Source organism: Podarcis filfolensis, assembly GCF_964270895.1.
Source record: "Podarcis filfolensis genome assembly, chromosome: 4".
NCBI lineage: Eukaryota > Metazoa > Chordata > Lepidosauria > Squamata > Lacertidae > Podarcis > Podarcis filfolensis.
Window position 1 is genome coordinate 42,295,692 of NC_139607.1, and position 16,388 is coordinate 42,312,079.

Genomic DNA, 16,388 nt, shown 5'->3' on the forward strand with positions numbered 1-16,388 from the left:
CCACACATGTTGCTTTAAGTGCTATTCTGAATGCCTTCTTGTAATTTAACTCCCGGGCTCAAGAGGCAAGATCTGATTTATACATACAATCACTGACAAGGTAGCTACTTGAAAATGCAACCTCTCATGCAAGGGACCTGTGTGAAAAAGGTCATTGCATCGTTCTGGCAAGTCTTCCAGACCTTGTTAAATCATAGTTTCCCATTATATCTGATCCAGGTTTAATCTCATGGGTCAAAACCAAGAACTGTGATTAAACTGTGTCTTAATAAACCCTATAAATGCTTCATTAGATTCATTGGTTTATGAGATTATTCTATTTTATTTATTGGCAAATTTCTATATACCTCCAACATGTCATGGCAGTGAACAGCATAAAATTAACAATAAAATGCCATTCATAAAACAAGTAGAAAAGACTTTTACATCCAGCTCCCTTAATCCCTAACCGTTGGTCATGCTGGTTAGAACAGATGGAAGTTGTATTCTAGCAACATCTGGGTGGGAGGTGCACAAGGTTCGCACTCCTGATGAGGGAGAATGAATAAAGATGAAGTACAACAATCCTTGTTCTTCATCTAACAAATATGGTTTATTGGACTGTGCCCACACTAAGCCAAAGCTTGCCACTTATTTTGAAGAATCTAACACACAGCACTGGCTGCTCTCTTAAGTTAGACTTACAAAGAAATCCTATGCACACTTATTTGGTAGCGGGTCCCTTTGGGACTTTCTTCTGCATAAACATGCATAAGATTGGACTGTTAAAGAATCACATAGGGGGGCCAGATGTGTGAGAGAAAACATATCCTACATCTTTAACGGTTGTGTAGAAATCCGAATGCCAGCAGGTTTAGATTGCCACGCAAGTTACACTTGCTGAAATTCACTTCTTCACACAACTCTTCAAAGTGCAGGAGTCCCTTCCTCTCTTCCTCTTGCTAGTAGACACTATAGTTTTCTGGAGATATTGGTGTTGGGATAGAAATAGTGTTGACTGGTGGGTTGAAACACATTTTTTTCTGTCCCACACAAGCTTTTTCTTTTCTTTTGTAGTGCTTGAAACGCCTGTAAAGCCTGTGTGACCAGCTACTGTTAGTGGGACTCACTTCTCCCCCCCAAAAAAGAATATCTGCACCCACAGTCAACTGTACTTCTATTACAGGGAAGGGAGAGAAACTTGGGTCAGTTTGCATTTTAATGCAAATCTACCTACACACAGTTAGTTTCCAAAATCCATACTTTCCAAATTATGCAATGCAGTTCTCCAACCAAAAAATGTGTATATTAGAGGAAGGTGTGCATAACAATGTACATATTAGTGGAAAAAAGCATTGAAAGTGCTTCTAGTTGGGAAAATTGCATCCAAATATGCATATTAGGGGAAATACACCTTAAAATGCTGGCAATTTTTGGTGATGACTTTTTTATATTTTTAAGACAGAAACTGATACAAAAATGTGGTGAACTGAATTTCAGACTGTGAAAATGAGAAAGAGAGACTGGCAGATCTATCCATCCTTATTCTGTTCTATCATCTTCAGGTATGAAGAATGATCAACTGTACACCTCCTTTTAGAATCACAGTCTTGGCTGCTTCATAATAGTACACCTCCTTTTAGAATCACAGTCTTGGCTGCTTCATAATAGCGCTGGAGGAATAGAAGTATTGAGTATTGAGTTTTTCTGCAGCCGGATCCTAAGTATGTATACTCAGAAATAGGTCCCATTAAATTCAGTGGCACTTACTCCCAAGTAAGTGTGCGTAAGATTACAACCTTGATCGCCTCCCCTTGCTTTTTGGCTGAAATCACTTAGATGAATATTTGATCTCTTCCACATAACCCTATCACATTCAGCCAGCAAAGGGAGTGAGCTAATTGTTAAATTCAGTTCAACAAGTTCCTCATTAAGAACAAATTACCCGAGTTTGAAATCTGCTAATTTTCCAATCAGGGTGAGTGTTTGCACTTGTGATTTGGAAATAATTACCACAATGTATAACATCTGAACCTATGTGGAGTCTAATGAGAGAGGGATTCATTTCTTTGGGATTAGAAAAAGAGCTGAAGTGATTTAGGTTGCTGTATAGCTTCTTTCATGAAATACACATGTGAGCCTCTCGTATGCTCAAGAACTTTCAGAGACTGTCCCAGTGATTGCTTCAACTTACCTTGATTCTGTATTTAGCTCTGTTCCCATACTAAAACGACTGATTTCAAGAAGGCGCTAAAATGTTAAAAAGCATTCAAGATATTCAGGCCTGTTTTAGATGCTCTATCTGGTTTGCGTCATTGCGATTCCAAATATGGAGATGCTCATTTGTATTATACCTATAATGCAAATGAGACTGCATGCACTTCCTTTACAGGAAACAAACATCTGTTATGTTCTTAGTTTCAATCACAGATTTTTACGAGTGCAAACCAGGGCACTGTATATATGAAACCCAAGCCACAGCATGGTAATAGGTTGATGGTACCAGTGTTGCTGGTGCTGTGGGTTAAACCACAGAGCCTAGGACTTGCCGATCAGAAGGTCGGCGGTTCGAATCCCCGCGACTGGGTGAGCTCCCGTTGCTCGGTCCCTGCTCCTGCCAACCTAGCAGTTCGAAAGCACGTCAAAGTGCAAGTAGATAAATAGGTACTGCTCCGAAGGGAAGGTAAACGGCGTTTCCATGCGCTGCTCTGGTTCGCCAGAAGCAGTTTAGTCATGCTGGCCACATGACCCGGAAGCTGTACGCCGGCTCCCTTGGCCAATAAAGCGAGATGAGCGCTGCAACCCCAGAGTCGGCCACGACTGGACCTAATGGCCAGGGGTCCCTTTACCTTTTACCAGTGCTGCTATTAAGTAATTTTAGACTCTGGACTTTATGGTGTCGTAGGGGGAGGTCACTCTTGCATGGTGATGTGTATTACTTCACTTAGTTGCCTCTGAGGCTCCCTGCAAGGCTCCCCCCAAATTTGATGGGCACTGCCATTCAAATGGTGTGCAAGTGCCGCATCATGTGATTATGTGGGGTGGAGCTTAGCTCCCCCCCCCATTTTATTCATGTTGACATCCCTGCTTAATAGCATTACTGGTAATTTACAGACTTCCAAGGAGCTGCATAGAGAAAAAACCCACAAGGTGCAGGTTTGGCTCCCCATACCCCCAGCCACCCAAATTGTCCACCACGGCATAGTGATGTACTGCTGAGTTGGTGTGGGAAGGCTCATGCCTTTGCCCCCAGCTTATCGACTTCCGGGAAACACGTGGCTGTGTCACTGTGGACAAACAGGCTGCTGGACTGGGTGGACCTTTGGTCTGGTCCAGCCTCAAGACTCTTCTTGAGTTCACAGAGTATAACATTAATAAATGCAGAGAAACGTTGTGACCGTTATACAGCCATTCAAGGTAACAAACCTATTGCTGAGGGGAAAAGCTACCATTGCCTGAATCTCCTTTCTAAAACAGAAGCTAGGCTTGGGCAGTTTCTTTCCTGTTGCAAAGCTAGTACCCACGGAATGAGGACTAACACCAGCAATCTGTCTCCTGATGTCATACCAAGATCCAAATATCAGCAGTGCAGTTAGATAATTTTTGACTCTGGACTTAATTACCTGGGGTGGGGGGCTCTTTAGATAGTAATGTATATTGTCTCACTTACTTCAAAATATACTGTGTTTGGAGGTCCTCTTGCTCATTCTGCTGTGTGGCCCAAGATGTTGATCCTAAAGTTCTCCTCCTGATGGTACCATGGTCAAGCATTCATCTAGAGATAGAAGAGGGCAGGGGAGCAGTAAAGTAATTTTGGCATAACTAAAAGCTGGCAGTATTATTATTATTTATACCATGGCATATGAAAAAAAACAGCCTTTAACAGGGTTGGAAGCATTAGTATTACTGACCTCATATCAGAATTTTCAGGGAATTTAAAACCTAGCAAATTTGTGTTGTACCTGATGGACCGTTTATAGTCAGGCTGACAGAAACAGTGTTGTGGTTTTCTCATGAAAAGAGTTTGTTCTACTCAACACGGCACTGCAATTGCACAATTGCCACAGAACCGCCGGGACATATTTCTGCATACCTACCAGTATGCCCAGTGTGTGAATTTCAGAAAAAGGAAGACATTTCCTAAAAGTTCATCTCCTTCTCTAGTCTTGCCCCTTATCATAAGTGGCAGACAATTACTTGGTAAAAAGGAAAATGTCAGATGTAATATGTTTATTATATTTAAAATAATTATCAATCTAATATTTTAAAATAAGACATGATACACAGGTGGAATTTTGGTGTGGGCTGAGGTGGTAAAGATAATATCTGATGTTTATTATCTCTTTATGTTTTTGTGATTTGTAATAAATCCTATAAACCAAATGAAGTTAGGTTTGTTTGTTTTTTAACCACATTATAAAATACAGTAGTTTGGATCCAAAGATCTTCTGATAGAAGCAGCTTCCTTCCGTGGAAGTTCTCCTTCGTTGGATGGAGGAAGATTCCTTCTCTCAAAGGAAAGGAACCTTTGGCTCCAGACCAATGGGCGATCTTTGTTCTATAGAACGCGACCGATCACAGCTATGCTTTGTACCAAACAAAGAGATGAGACGCCTGTGAAGCTGAGCCTTGATAATTTTGTCGTGCTGATTGTAAATGGAATATCAATATCATAGGGAACACAATTACCAATCATACACGTGCAGGCCTGTCAAGCAGCAATAGTGCTGTACGAGCAGCAACTCTGAGCTAGCCTATATAGTCATGGAGATTTCTCTTGCAATTTCCTCCGACCCTCAGTTTTCCTCACTCATTATCTCTGGATTGTTTGTTGCTCCTTGGATTCAGCATTCCAGTTCCATTATCTTTTGTCTATTGCCCTGTTACCATGAGCCTACCTGCTGTTGTCAATGGCACTAGCAGCCACTACCCCTGTACTATGTACAATAGAAATCTTTCATATGTGATTTGGTTGCTCTGGATACAGGCAGTTTGCTGTGTGCTGGGTCCTTTAGAGCAATAAATTAAAGTGCTTCTTTGCAACCTTTTCCCTTTCCTATTTTTTTGAGAAGAGTAAACATTCTCTCTGTGGCTTTATATGGACAATCCAGCTTCAGCAAACCCCCTGCACTGGCTATATAGATACAGATTACAAATATAAGCTTCACAGATGAATGAGCTGCAATACAATTCCAGGGGCAAGGAGGGCTTCTTACTCCTTTTCATCCAGAGGGGAAGATTTGGGTGCAACAGGTGAGGAGAACCAATGGCAATTATCCTCAAGAGACAATTCAGAATTCTGTAATGAATGAGCCCAGCCCATTTCCTCTCAAATGCATATTCATATTGTAGATGTGCAGATTGAATATACAGTCCAATCCTATGGATGTCTACTCAGAAATAAGCCCTGCTGTGTCATTGTAACAGCTGTCTGTGCTGCAGTTCTGTCTTCTCAGAGCTGATAAGAACTGCAGTTTGTGACAATGGAAACAGAAGGTTGATTTCAGGTCTTCTTGACCGTGCAGGGCATTCTGAAGTTTAGTCTGGAGATGCAAGAACATAAGAAGAACCCTCTGGGTCAGATAAAAGGCCCATCTAGTGCTGCATCCCATGCTCACAGTGCAGTGGCGTAGCGTGGGTTGTCAGCACCCGGGGCAAGGCAAGTAATTTGCGCCCCCTAACCCTGAGTGAGCCAGGTAGGGGCAGAGAGCTGCAAGTGCGAGCGTGCCCCCCCCAGATGTTGCGCCCAGTGCGGCCGGGCCCCCCTGCACCCCCACGCTACGCCACTGTCACAGTGGCCAACCAGATGCCCAATCATCTGTACTGTATCTCTGGCAGAGCCGTTCCAGTATATATAGTTTTTGGTACCTGTGCCAGACCCTAAAATGGTGCCCGCCCCCTGCCACTTACTAGCAAAGGAGGACTTAGGGAAGGTCTACACTAGGAACAAGCAGGGAAATAAAGATTGAAATCAGGATCTGCTGACCTGGTGGACCCTGCTGCCTGAGGTGGTCACCTCACCTTGCCTCATGGGTGAGCTGGCCCTGATCTCTGGTCTAAAACCAACAGCTTTTCTTAACTACAAGAGAAATGTATGTGGTTCCTGCGGCAAAATAAATGGTCACTAGATGGCACACTAAATTCACCGTTATGGATTTCCTACCTGCTCAGTGTTTCATCTGTTAATAAGGTTTAAAGGCATAAAGGGGAAGGAAGTGAACAGACTTTATGCTTCGTTTTGCTTTAACTGATCGTTTGATGGTTTCTGATCAATACAGTTTTATTAATCCTGGATGTGGGAAATCAACTGCTACCCCTGTTTAAGATTTTTCAACAATTCATTTTCAGTGCTGTCTGGCTCAGAAGAAAGTCTCATTCTTTACAACAGGGTTCCCTCCCAACTAAGCATGTATAGGATCGCAACCTTTGTTGCTTTTTATATTGTAGGGCAGTTTGTAACTGTGGCTTAAGGACTCTCTGAATCAGTGACAGGTTCAAATCTTCCCACTTGGTACTATAGAATCCGTTTGACTCACTTTTGGACTACAGAATAAGATATAGCATGAAAATCCCACCCCTTTATGGGGTGGGATGTAAGTTTTGAGCAAAAATCAAAACAAAATCTAACTCAAGTTTTGTAGAATGAAGAAAAGACACCCACACACTCATAAAGATTCCAGAAGAAAAATATTAGTGAAGTTGTTTTTCCCCATAAAAAGTTTGTTTCTAATATGTCACATTAAATGATTTTCTATCTTATAACAAAATTTTGCAGAGAAGACATAATAATCTTAGACTTCAGAAGTTCACAATACTAACTTATTTCAAATCAAATTAATACATGCCAAATATGAAAATACTGCACATACAACTTATAATCAACATCTTATTAAAAATTTGTGTAAACCTCAAAAATGTTAATATTGAAACCATAGCTGCTTGGAACACAATAGTATAGGACATCACACTATTGGGAAAATTGGCATTTAAATTAAGAGTACTCGGAGGCCAATGTGAAAAAACACACATTTATTTGGATGCGATTTATTTTGGTACAATTTTGTAACACGTTAATATTCAGGGACAATGGAGCTTTCCACCTCCAGCTTTTTAATGGATCTAGTTGATGTAAGTTTCTTAAATTCTTGTTTTCCTTTGGTCATTTCTCTTCCTTGTGTGGTTCTACATCCTGGAACTGTAATATGAAACAGAAAAAATATTTAATTTTGTTAGAGACATTTTAATTATCATACATCTGAAATGATCTCCAAAAGATAAATTCTTACTTTAAATCTGCACTGCAATTGTTTTTCTTTTATTATGTTAATATTTTTCAGTTCGTTTTTAGCACTCTATGTATTATGGACCTGATATAATATTATAACTCAATAAAAAGAATTAAACAACCCCCTTCCAAACCCACAGCTGCTTAATTAACTCTCTTCTTTATGCCTTAAAAAATAGTAACAGTAAAGAATCTTGGCAGATTTAAGGTGACAAAGCCCCTTCAAATTCATATTACAAAATGTGCATTTAAAAACAGTAGACAGCTATTATTACAACATGACTGTGAACATTTCCCCCGTCAACTCTTCTTTTCAGTTACAAAAAGAAATATGTAAAGCTACAAGCTTTAAAGACATATTAACAGTTAACTTAAATATGAAAGCATGTCTATCATGCAGCTTGACAATGCAATCCTACACATGTCTACTCAAAGGAAAGTCCCATCAAGATCAATTTGACTTAGTTCCAGGTAACTGAGTATAGGATTGTAGCCTAAATTTATTTGAGGCAGGCAATTGCCTCTGGTAAGATATTTAACATACAAGGCATATGCAGTGCTTTTTTTAAAGGGAAAAAAGGGGCCAGTACGGCATACCTTTGAGTACGCCCAGAAAAAGCACTGTATGTATGTGAATAAATTTGTTGCAATGCTATTATTGCATGATGTTTTTGTAGGACATGGTCTTCACATCTGTTTTTTGGCCTGAAGCAACATAACGTACCATTTAAATCCACACGGGGACAAAATCATCACCCCTTTGGAGGAAATATGGGAAGGCTTCTTTTGCTATTTGTAAAAAGGTGTACAAGGAGCTGATCATAAAACAAGCCCCGAGCTAAGGGAGAAGACAACAGAACACAGAGCAGAGATCCCTAACCTTTTGAGACTGGGAGCACATTTGGAAATCTAAGAAAGTGTTGTGGGAACCACAAAATACCCATTTCATTGAAGAAAGATTGGCAATGCACTCACCTTCCCACAAAATATATAACAGGAAAATATATCTACATTCTCCCTTAAGGGAAATAAAATACAGTGTTTTATTTATGAGCCAGTGTGGTGTAGCGGTTAAGAGCGGTAGACTCCTAATCTGGTGAACTGGATTCGCGTCTCCGCTCCTCCACTTGCAGCTGCTGGGTGACCTTGGGCCAGTCACACTTCTCTGAAGTCTCTCAGCCCCACTCACCTCACAGAGTGTTTGTTGTGGGGGAGGAAGGGAAAGGAGAATGTTCGCCGCTTTGAGACTCCTTTGGGTAGTGATAAAGCAGGATATCAAATCCAAACTTTTCTTCTTCTTCTTATCAGTTTCCTAAATGAGCTTCTCAGAGACCTAGTAAGGTTTTTCCATCTCAATTTCATCTGCTGGACCTCCAGCCTCTCATATACACAAATAACTAAATGTCTGTCTCATCACAGGACTTCCGACATGGCTCTTTCCATTTTTATAAGTTCTGGGTTGCCTCTGGACTTCTTGACCAGTTGTCCTTAATAGAATTTCCACTCCATGTCTCCACTTTTTGCCCTGTCTCCTGTCCCTTTGGTTTTTCTTCCCAGACATGCCTCTGCCTTCTTCCAAGCAATTAAAAATGGCTGGCCATTCAAAAGCAAATAGCTTGGTGAGGGAGAGGCTTATTTTGGCAATAATATAATGGGACTATTTAATAAAGGGTGGCTCATCTGTGGCCCTCCAGATGTTGGACTCCAATTCCCTTCTGTCACTGTCATCATGGCCAATTATCAGGGATGTTAATCTTCCTACTGATTGTAGAAGAACCTGTAACCTTTAAGGGGTTCCTCAGTAATTAAAAAACAGCTGGACGTCAGCTTGCCCAGCACTGCCACAGCTTCTTCAAGTCTGTGCACTAGTATAATCTTTGGTGGAACCCCAAGTTAGCATCCTGCATCAGCTTGGCTCCAGCTGTAGACAAGAAATGACCACTTTTACCAAGAAACTGGTATCTCTCATGAGACAGAAAAAGAGGCAATATCAATGCCAGTGAGAGAGGCATGGGTACCATCAGTGGTGGCTGGTGCCATTGGGACTGGTAGGTTGGAAGGCAGGGAGACCAACAATGGATGTAGCCAGAGTCAATGACAGGTAGAGCCAGCTATTTCTAATTTTGTCCTTATTGAGTTTTACCAGAGGCAACACTGAGACCAAGGAATTAAGAGGATGCTGACATACAGTGACCCCCGACCCCGACTGAAAGAAAGCGGGGTTGGCTGAGAGCACAAAGAGGTTGGTGGGGGTAGTGCCCCATTTGCCCTAATGGAGCAGCCTCCACCAGGTACAAAGTCAGATGTATATGGTCACTTCAGACATCACCTGTTTAGTGAGCATTCATTCTGATTTATTTGCAGGGAGGTATATGACACTGTGTCAGGCCATTGTTGTATCACACTTCCCAGCACATTTTCTTAGCACTTTCCTTATCACAAAAAGGAAGTGGGTTTGCTGCACAAGAGTGTCAAATCAACTTTAATTGTACAACCTGAATGTGCCAGTATTGGATTGAGCCCCACCTGAAAGCAGGAATAGTCCTTGCTGGTGTGGGAAAAGGTATAGCTGTATTCCAGTTCTTCATCTTTCCAGACTTGAGTACCACTTATCCAAACACAAGAACAGTAGGCAGAAAATGAGAGGTGTCTGGCAGTGGCCACCCTCCTAGCACACATGCAGAATAAGGAGAAGTTTATGCCTCTGTTTCCACCCCTTTGCAGTATTCACTATATTTTTCCTGTTTCCTTGCAAGGAGTACATCAACATGGTTGCGAGCATCATTTCCCCTCTCCTTAGTGTTGTACTTAATTTGGTCTTTACTGTGACAGTGGAAAAGCTATAAATAAACACAAGCTATCAGCCATTTGCGCTACTTTAGATTTGCTCATTTTCAAAGCAAACACCACATCTTCCCACCTTTAATCCTGTTTTGTTTGGAATAAAGAGACTTCTAAGCTTTCCTTAGCCTGAGAGGCAAAACGGTTTGAAGTTGTATGTCAGCTGGATGTTTCAGCTCGAAGTCTGGAGCACGGTGATTAAAAAACACTTCCATGTTGTGTAGCCATTGAAAAGATGGCAGGAGGTGCATTTAAATTATACTGCTTAAAGGCTCTGCAGCTCTTCTGCCTCTCCATAATGCTAATATTTATATTCCTGATGACTTTTCCCTTTTCTAGCAATTCAGTTCTTAGATAGAAATAATGCAAATCACTTAGCCAAATTATGCTTTTTAGTTAAGAAAGTGAAATAGGAAACAAAAGGGAGTGGACAGAGGATGCTTTAATGTGGCAGGCTGAACAGTGAAGCTGTCTTCAGCAACTGAGGGTGAAATCTACAGGTGGCACGCAGCCAGCAGAGCTTCTGGCAAATAGTAGGGCATATATGACTTAAATAAAGGGGACTTTGGGGGATTGAGCTTCCACAGGATAGTTAGATAAATAACAAAAATAGTCATCATTTTCATTTAGGGCAGACACAGTGTGATGGTCTCAATTATATCAAATTCGTTCAGAGCAAGAAAAAGGAAACTGGATGTGAACTTTCACCTTTGGTACTCTGTTTTCCTCCTGCTTCAAGACGAATAAATGTGCTAGTATTTGCATTGTGTGTGTGTCTGTCCAGAAAAGAGCAAAATTAAGGAACCTCACGCACTTTTAATAAATATTTGCATTTTGCTGCATATCCCAGAAGAGCTATATGCTCCTGACTTTACTAATTTGGCAGGAAGCCCCAGATCCATGGCAGAGTATCAGCAAATACTGTGTGTGTTTTTAAAGGTCACAGCTATCAGAAAAAAAGTTAAAGATAACATGCTAATCTGCTTTACATTGCAAGTTTCTGTATGTTTCAATGTGTTTTGTAATACAGAATGTAGAAATTAGACAAGAATAAAAATCCACCCTGATTGGGTAACTGGAAAGATATTTAGTTTGCGATAAAACAGATTCTAGATGCAAGCATTTGGAGGAGAAAAAGTCACTGGGTGTTAAGCAAGCCAAATGAATGAAAGTCATACCTAAATATGGATTTAGTAGCTCAAGAAGCTCCATCAGATAATGGTATTCCAACTTCCTCCCCTCCTTAATCATTCATGCATTGTAAATATTTTATATCACCCTTCAGTTACATTCCCGAGGTAGTTTGCAAAAAAGAACAGAACAGTTGAAATGTAAATTTTATATCCATATATTTCTGTGCAAAGCAAAGCTAACTCTCTGTGTCTTTCACAGAGGTGAATCTAGGCTCCCTTGTGCCCTTAGCAAGGAGCTGTATGGATGCCCCCTTCCCATGTTTCTTGTGCTCCTCTGCAAAGGCACCCACAGGAGGCAGAATGGCATGTCTAGCCACCCAGAGCAGCAGAGGAGCAGCCTGCCCTGGGGAGCAAGTGCCAGGCAGACAGGACTCCCCAAGCCAGAGTGGAGAGCCATGCTTTTTTTTTGCACCCTCTTGGGCCTGTGCCCTTTGTGGGGGTCAACCTGGTCAACTCCTGGATACACCATGTTATGTACTGAAGTTCTCACCCTGGGCCAGCAGGGGGATACTGTAGATAGTTTTCACTCAGGTCCACATATGCAAATAAGGGATTGAAAGTGACGTTCAGTGATTGGATAGTTACAGAAAGTGGTTACTGTTGCGTTCTAGTGGAGCTCTATATAAACAGGCTGGCTGAACCCTTCAGTTCAGTTCTGTTCTGGCCTGTGAATAAACAAGAGCTGTTTGAAGAATCGCTGTGTCGTCTGATATGTTCACCCACAACTTAACACACCCCTGCCCTTTAAGAATCACCTCTCCATCAGAGAGAAGCCAGAAAGGCAAATAAGCTGAAACCATGCTGAATACACAGAAGGAATTGTCAGGAAGTGAAGAGAGATTTAATCTCATGTTTACTCGTCTTAAGAGCTATTTCCCTATTAAGAAAGGTCATCCTTCATACGTGCTGGATCTGGAAAATCCCAGGATCATATCCGATTGGATATTCACATCACCTCAGTTGTGGGTAACTAAACTCCTCCCTCCCCCCACGCAAGAAAATTACTGTTTGCATGCTCTCTTGTTCATGCACGAGTGGACTGAAGTGCAAATTCATTCACTTTGAAAATCTCCTTTAGCATAAAAATTGGTTTGGGATAAAAGGCATTAAATCATAGAAAGAAATAGCATACGTTTAGTTTGGGGTTGTGGTTATTTGTACAACACAGAAACAACCAGCATATGGAGTGCACTGAATGCACACTAAACTGCACTGTGTACACAGTCTTTAGTAACACAGTGAGGATGGGGGCAGTGTTACTTGTCCATAAATTACACAACCTGTACCTCTCAGCGGTCCTACACCTTGCAAGGAAGACAAGAGTGTCTGCTCATTACATAAGCTAAAGCCATGAAGTCACACAAGCAGCATAAAATAGGTCATAAGATTACAATTGCATCTAAAAAGGCCAGAAATATGGATAGGCCTGGCACCGAAAGATCAATAGGATCCTACCATTAGAACAGAGTGAACACTTAGGGCATTGGGTGGAGGGTGGAAAGCGGTGGTGGGATGTTAGAGGTCAGCTCTCTCTGTGATGATGAAGGCTACTGTCCTGTCACCAGTGTTTAAATAAGATTCAACTGCCAATCATCTTTTGTATGTAGAATCTCTCCTGAGTCAGCAAACTGTATTGGGTTCAGGCCAATCTCTTTGGGGAAAGTGTTCCGTAACTGGGACGCCACTACCCAAAAGGCTTTCTAATAGCTTCTCATAGGTACTTGCCTCACCTCAGAGAGTAGAGGAAGTCTTCCAGTGAAGATTTCAGTTTACAAAAGAGGCACAGAAAGATCCAGGAAACAACAGATCACTCAGTCTGACTTCGATACCAGGGGAGATACTAGAGCAAGGCTTCAGTTTGTAAGCATATTGATAACAATGCAGTGATTAGTAGAAGCCAGCATAAAGGTAAAGGTAAAGGTAAAGGGACCCCTTACAATTAGGTCCAGTTGTGAACAACTCTGGGGTTGAGGCGCTCATTTTGCTTTAAAGGCTGAAGGAGCTGGCATTTGTCCGCTTCTGCAGACAGTTTTTCCGGGTCATGTGGCCAGCATAACTAAGCCGCTTCTGGCGAAACCAGAGCAGCGCTCAATAATAAAACCTGCCGGACTAATCATATCTCTTTCTGTGGAAATGATGTGGATGTAATTTATCTTAATTTTTGTGATTTAGATGAAGGGCTAGAGGAGATCCTTGTCAACTTTGCAGATGACACAAAATGAGGAGGGATGAGAATAAACTTTGAAATGATATTGATAGAATGGAAAACTGGTCCAAAATCAACAAAACAAAATTCAACACATAACCTGGGATGAGGTGAGTTAGTTTATGTATAAAGTACAGACTTACAGGTAGGCCTAAAATGAGAAAGGTTTTTTTTTTTACTGTGTATTTATTATTATTTTAGCTGAAGTTTCTTCTCAGCAGCATCCTTCCTATCTTTCAAGCACCATAGGCAAAAGGATAAGTGATTGAAAACAGTGATGGGTTTTTAAGTTGGGGGAGCGTGAATGTTGGCATTGTCTCCTCTCTTCAGAAAATGGGCAAGAAGTGATCTCCTGGTGGCTCTTATACCTTTTGACCATCTATTGCTATAATCCAGCTGAAAAGAACTGTACTTTTCCTAGCAGTTTTTCTTAGAATATTGTTGAGAAAAATGAACACTGTGAAAATATAATTTGTAAGAGACAGATGCTACAGACTGGCAACTGTATAATTCCCTGATATCTTGTTTCTCTATCTCTTTTTCTGTAATTTTGTAAAATGCAGTTTCAGACTGTAATTCTTTCTTCTTGCTCTGACTCTACTCCTTACACGCTCCACCCCCACCCCAGGTTACTGGTCAGTATTGTTAACTTTTCAAATGTATTTTCTGTTCTCAATATTTGAGAGTCTGAACTTGATGATTCTCAAGGGGAATGACAATAATTCTAAGAACAACCTTTTTGTCAAGATGTTATGAACTAAATGTTTTGACAAGAGCTGGAGTAAAATGTTCAGCACTTGCTCCTTGTTTTCTGATCTAACCTACAATTCAACCGCTTTGACATCACCCTAAAATTTATTACTCAAAGTTTATTACATCAAATGCCCACTGTCGGCTTGCAAGGCCACCAAGTGCTTTATTAGAAAGAAGAAAATGTTTTCTTAAGAGCTTACAGATGGCAAGCTGACATCCTGAATGTTTGGTTCAGAAAATAATTAAATAATCCTGATTATTTAACTACAAAAAAAGCATGACAAGAAACTTTGTGCCTACCTAGCATACATTTGTATATAAATTATCATAGTTATGAAATGCTATGTTTGGGGGCAGGAATAGCACAAGAATGACTCAATATATGCTGGAAAATCTGTATCATGCAATTATTTTAATTCACCAATAACATGAATTAGGAAGACTGAAACTGCAATCCTATGAAAACTGACTTGAAAATAACCCTCACTGAAATCAGTGAGATGCACTTATGAGTAACCATTTGAAACTGGATTTTTCTTCTAATTTTTCTTTTTAAATAAAGCCATTCTGTGATTCCATTATGCCAGAGTGTCCTTGTGCAAGAGTAAATACCAGTGTAGTGTAAGCATGTTCTTAGCAAAAGTTCAACAAGAGCCACAGAAACATCAGTGAGCGATAGCTCTGCACAAAGCCTCTTCAGATTTTTATGGTGAAGCATATCATAGGCTGGGTCTAGGAAGACTAGATGGGCTCCATTATGTGTCTCCCTCCCATCTGTTGGCAGGATGAGGGTGTAGTTCTTTGAAGAAGGAGACGTAGGTTCTTGTCCTGCCAATTCTTATTTTTCCACTCAAATTTATCATTGGTGGCATGACATCCAGAAGCTGTGCTCTGCTTGTGGAGGTAATCTCACCATCTCCCAGTAGTGGGACTTGCATTCAAATTACCTGCTTCCTACTGCACACTGGGCTCTCCTAGAACTACCAGGCATCTCACTGTGTGCAGTCTTGTGAGATTGCTGTTGGAGTTTATAGTCTTCTTTGTCCATCATCATCATCATCATCATCATCATCATATTATTATTATTATTATTATTATTATTATTATTATTATTATTAATTGAATTCATATCCTACCCTTCCTCCTCAAGGAGCCCAGGGCAGCAAACGGATATACAATTTAAAAACAAAAACAAAGTAGAAACAGATCAAAACATTCTAAAAAAAAAAAACACTTAAAAACATACTTCATCCAGTGACCTCAAGTTTGCCAGAAACATTATTCATTGATTACTGAATATGACTCAGGACTGAACCTAAGCCCAAAGTGGCTTGGGAAACCCAGTCGGATGGGTGGGGTATAAGTAATAACTTTATTTTTTATTATTATTAACCATCTTTTTATTAAACTCTTCATCAGTCAAATCGGCAAATTGGTTCATTCCCATTGTGTAGGTGTGTTTTCCTTGCGCAGTCTCACGGTTGTGTTGCTCAACCATTTCCCAGTTGTTCTCCCACACAATTCTCCGGTGTTCCTCTTCCTTTGGGGAGTATTCTTTAGAATGTAGATTGGCTCCAAGCTTCATCCAAGGCCAGATCCATTGTTACAGATCAAGTCCTCAGCAACAGCAGCCCAATCAGTCCCACTATGGAGATCCGAAGCTTGTATTTATCACTCTTCTGAACTGAAAGATTTGGAAATGGATCTTGTCAGTTTGTCTGCCTAACTTTCTGCAAGAAAACATATGACTCAAGCTGCGTGCTGAGTGGGGTAATTGGTCCCACAGCAGGACTCAAATGCTTCTTCTGGGGATTGTATGAGCTATGGATTTCATGTACTGTATTACCAAGAAGTTCATTTTCACTGGAATTCTACACATGCCTCAGAACTATTTAACGATTCTTCACTGTGTGCATTGGGGTACTTGGAAACAACAGAGGCAACATTGTTTTCAGCTGAATGACCTCCCACAGCAGCAGCAAGAGCAAGGTGAATAAGCAGATACCTAATTAGTCCCCAGAACCTTGGTGTATATCCTTATTCAGCCATTAATTTCCCCTGAAGATTTCCTCCAGCAAGCATATTTCATCAGTAATTAGACTGAGTTTGCTAGGAAAGTGCCACTGCCTTT

At 40.8% G+C, this 16,388-nt stretch overlaps 1 protein-coding gene and 1 long non-coding RNA gene across 5 annotated transcripts in view; one reads left to right on the top strand and one right to left on the bottom strand.

Annotated features, from left to right (window-relative positions):
• LOC310761995 (organic solute transporter subunit alpha-like) overlaps positions 1 to 14,685 on the top strand; it is a 27,992-nt gene extending 13,307 nt beyond the window's left edge. Inside the window, exons 9-10 of one of the 3 annotated variants that reach the window (XR_014547772.1) lie at positions 1,057 to 1,563; positions 1,608 to 4,362. The gene's annotated coding sequence lies outside the window, so the exon portion shown is untranslated. Of the gene's footprint in view, positions 1 to 1,056; positions 4,363 to 13,470 lie in introns of those variants that run through there. The other 2 variants (XM_083612425.1, XM_083612424.1) reach the window with 2 other exon arrangements.
• The window catches only part of LOC310762012, a 22,290-nt gene extending 7,503 nt beyond the window's left edge, over positions 1 to 14,787 (bottom strand). Inside the window, exons 1-4 of one of the 2 annotated variants that reach the window (XR_014547777.1) lie at positions 14,679 to 14,787; positions 7,049 to 7,174; positions 5,196 to 5,522; positions 3,650 to 3,754 (exon numbers count right to left, since the gene is read on the bottom strand). This is a non-coding gene — a long non-coding RNA (uncharacterized lncRNA). The remainder of the gene's footprint in view (positions 1 to 3,649; positions 3,755 to 5,195; positions 5,523 to 7,048; positions 7,175 to 14,678) is intronic. The other variant, XR_014547776.1, reaches the window with a different exon arrangement.
• Between the last annotated feature and the right edge of the window lie 1,601 nt (positions 14,788 to 16,388).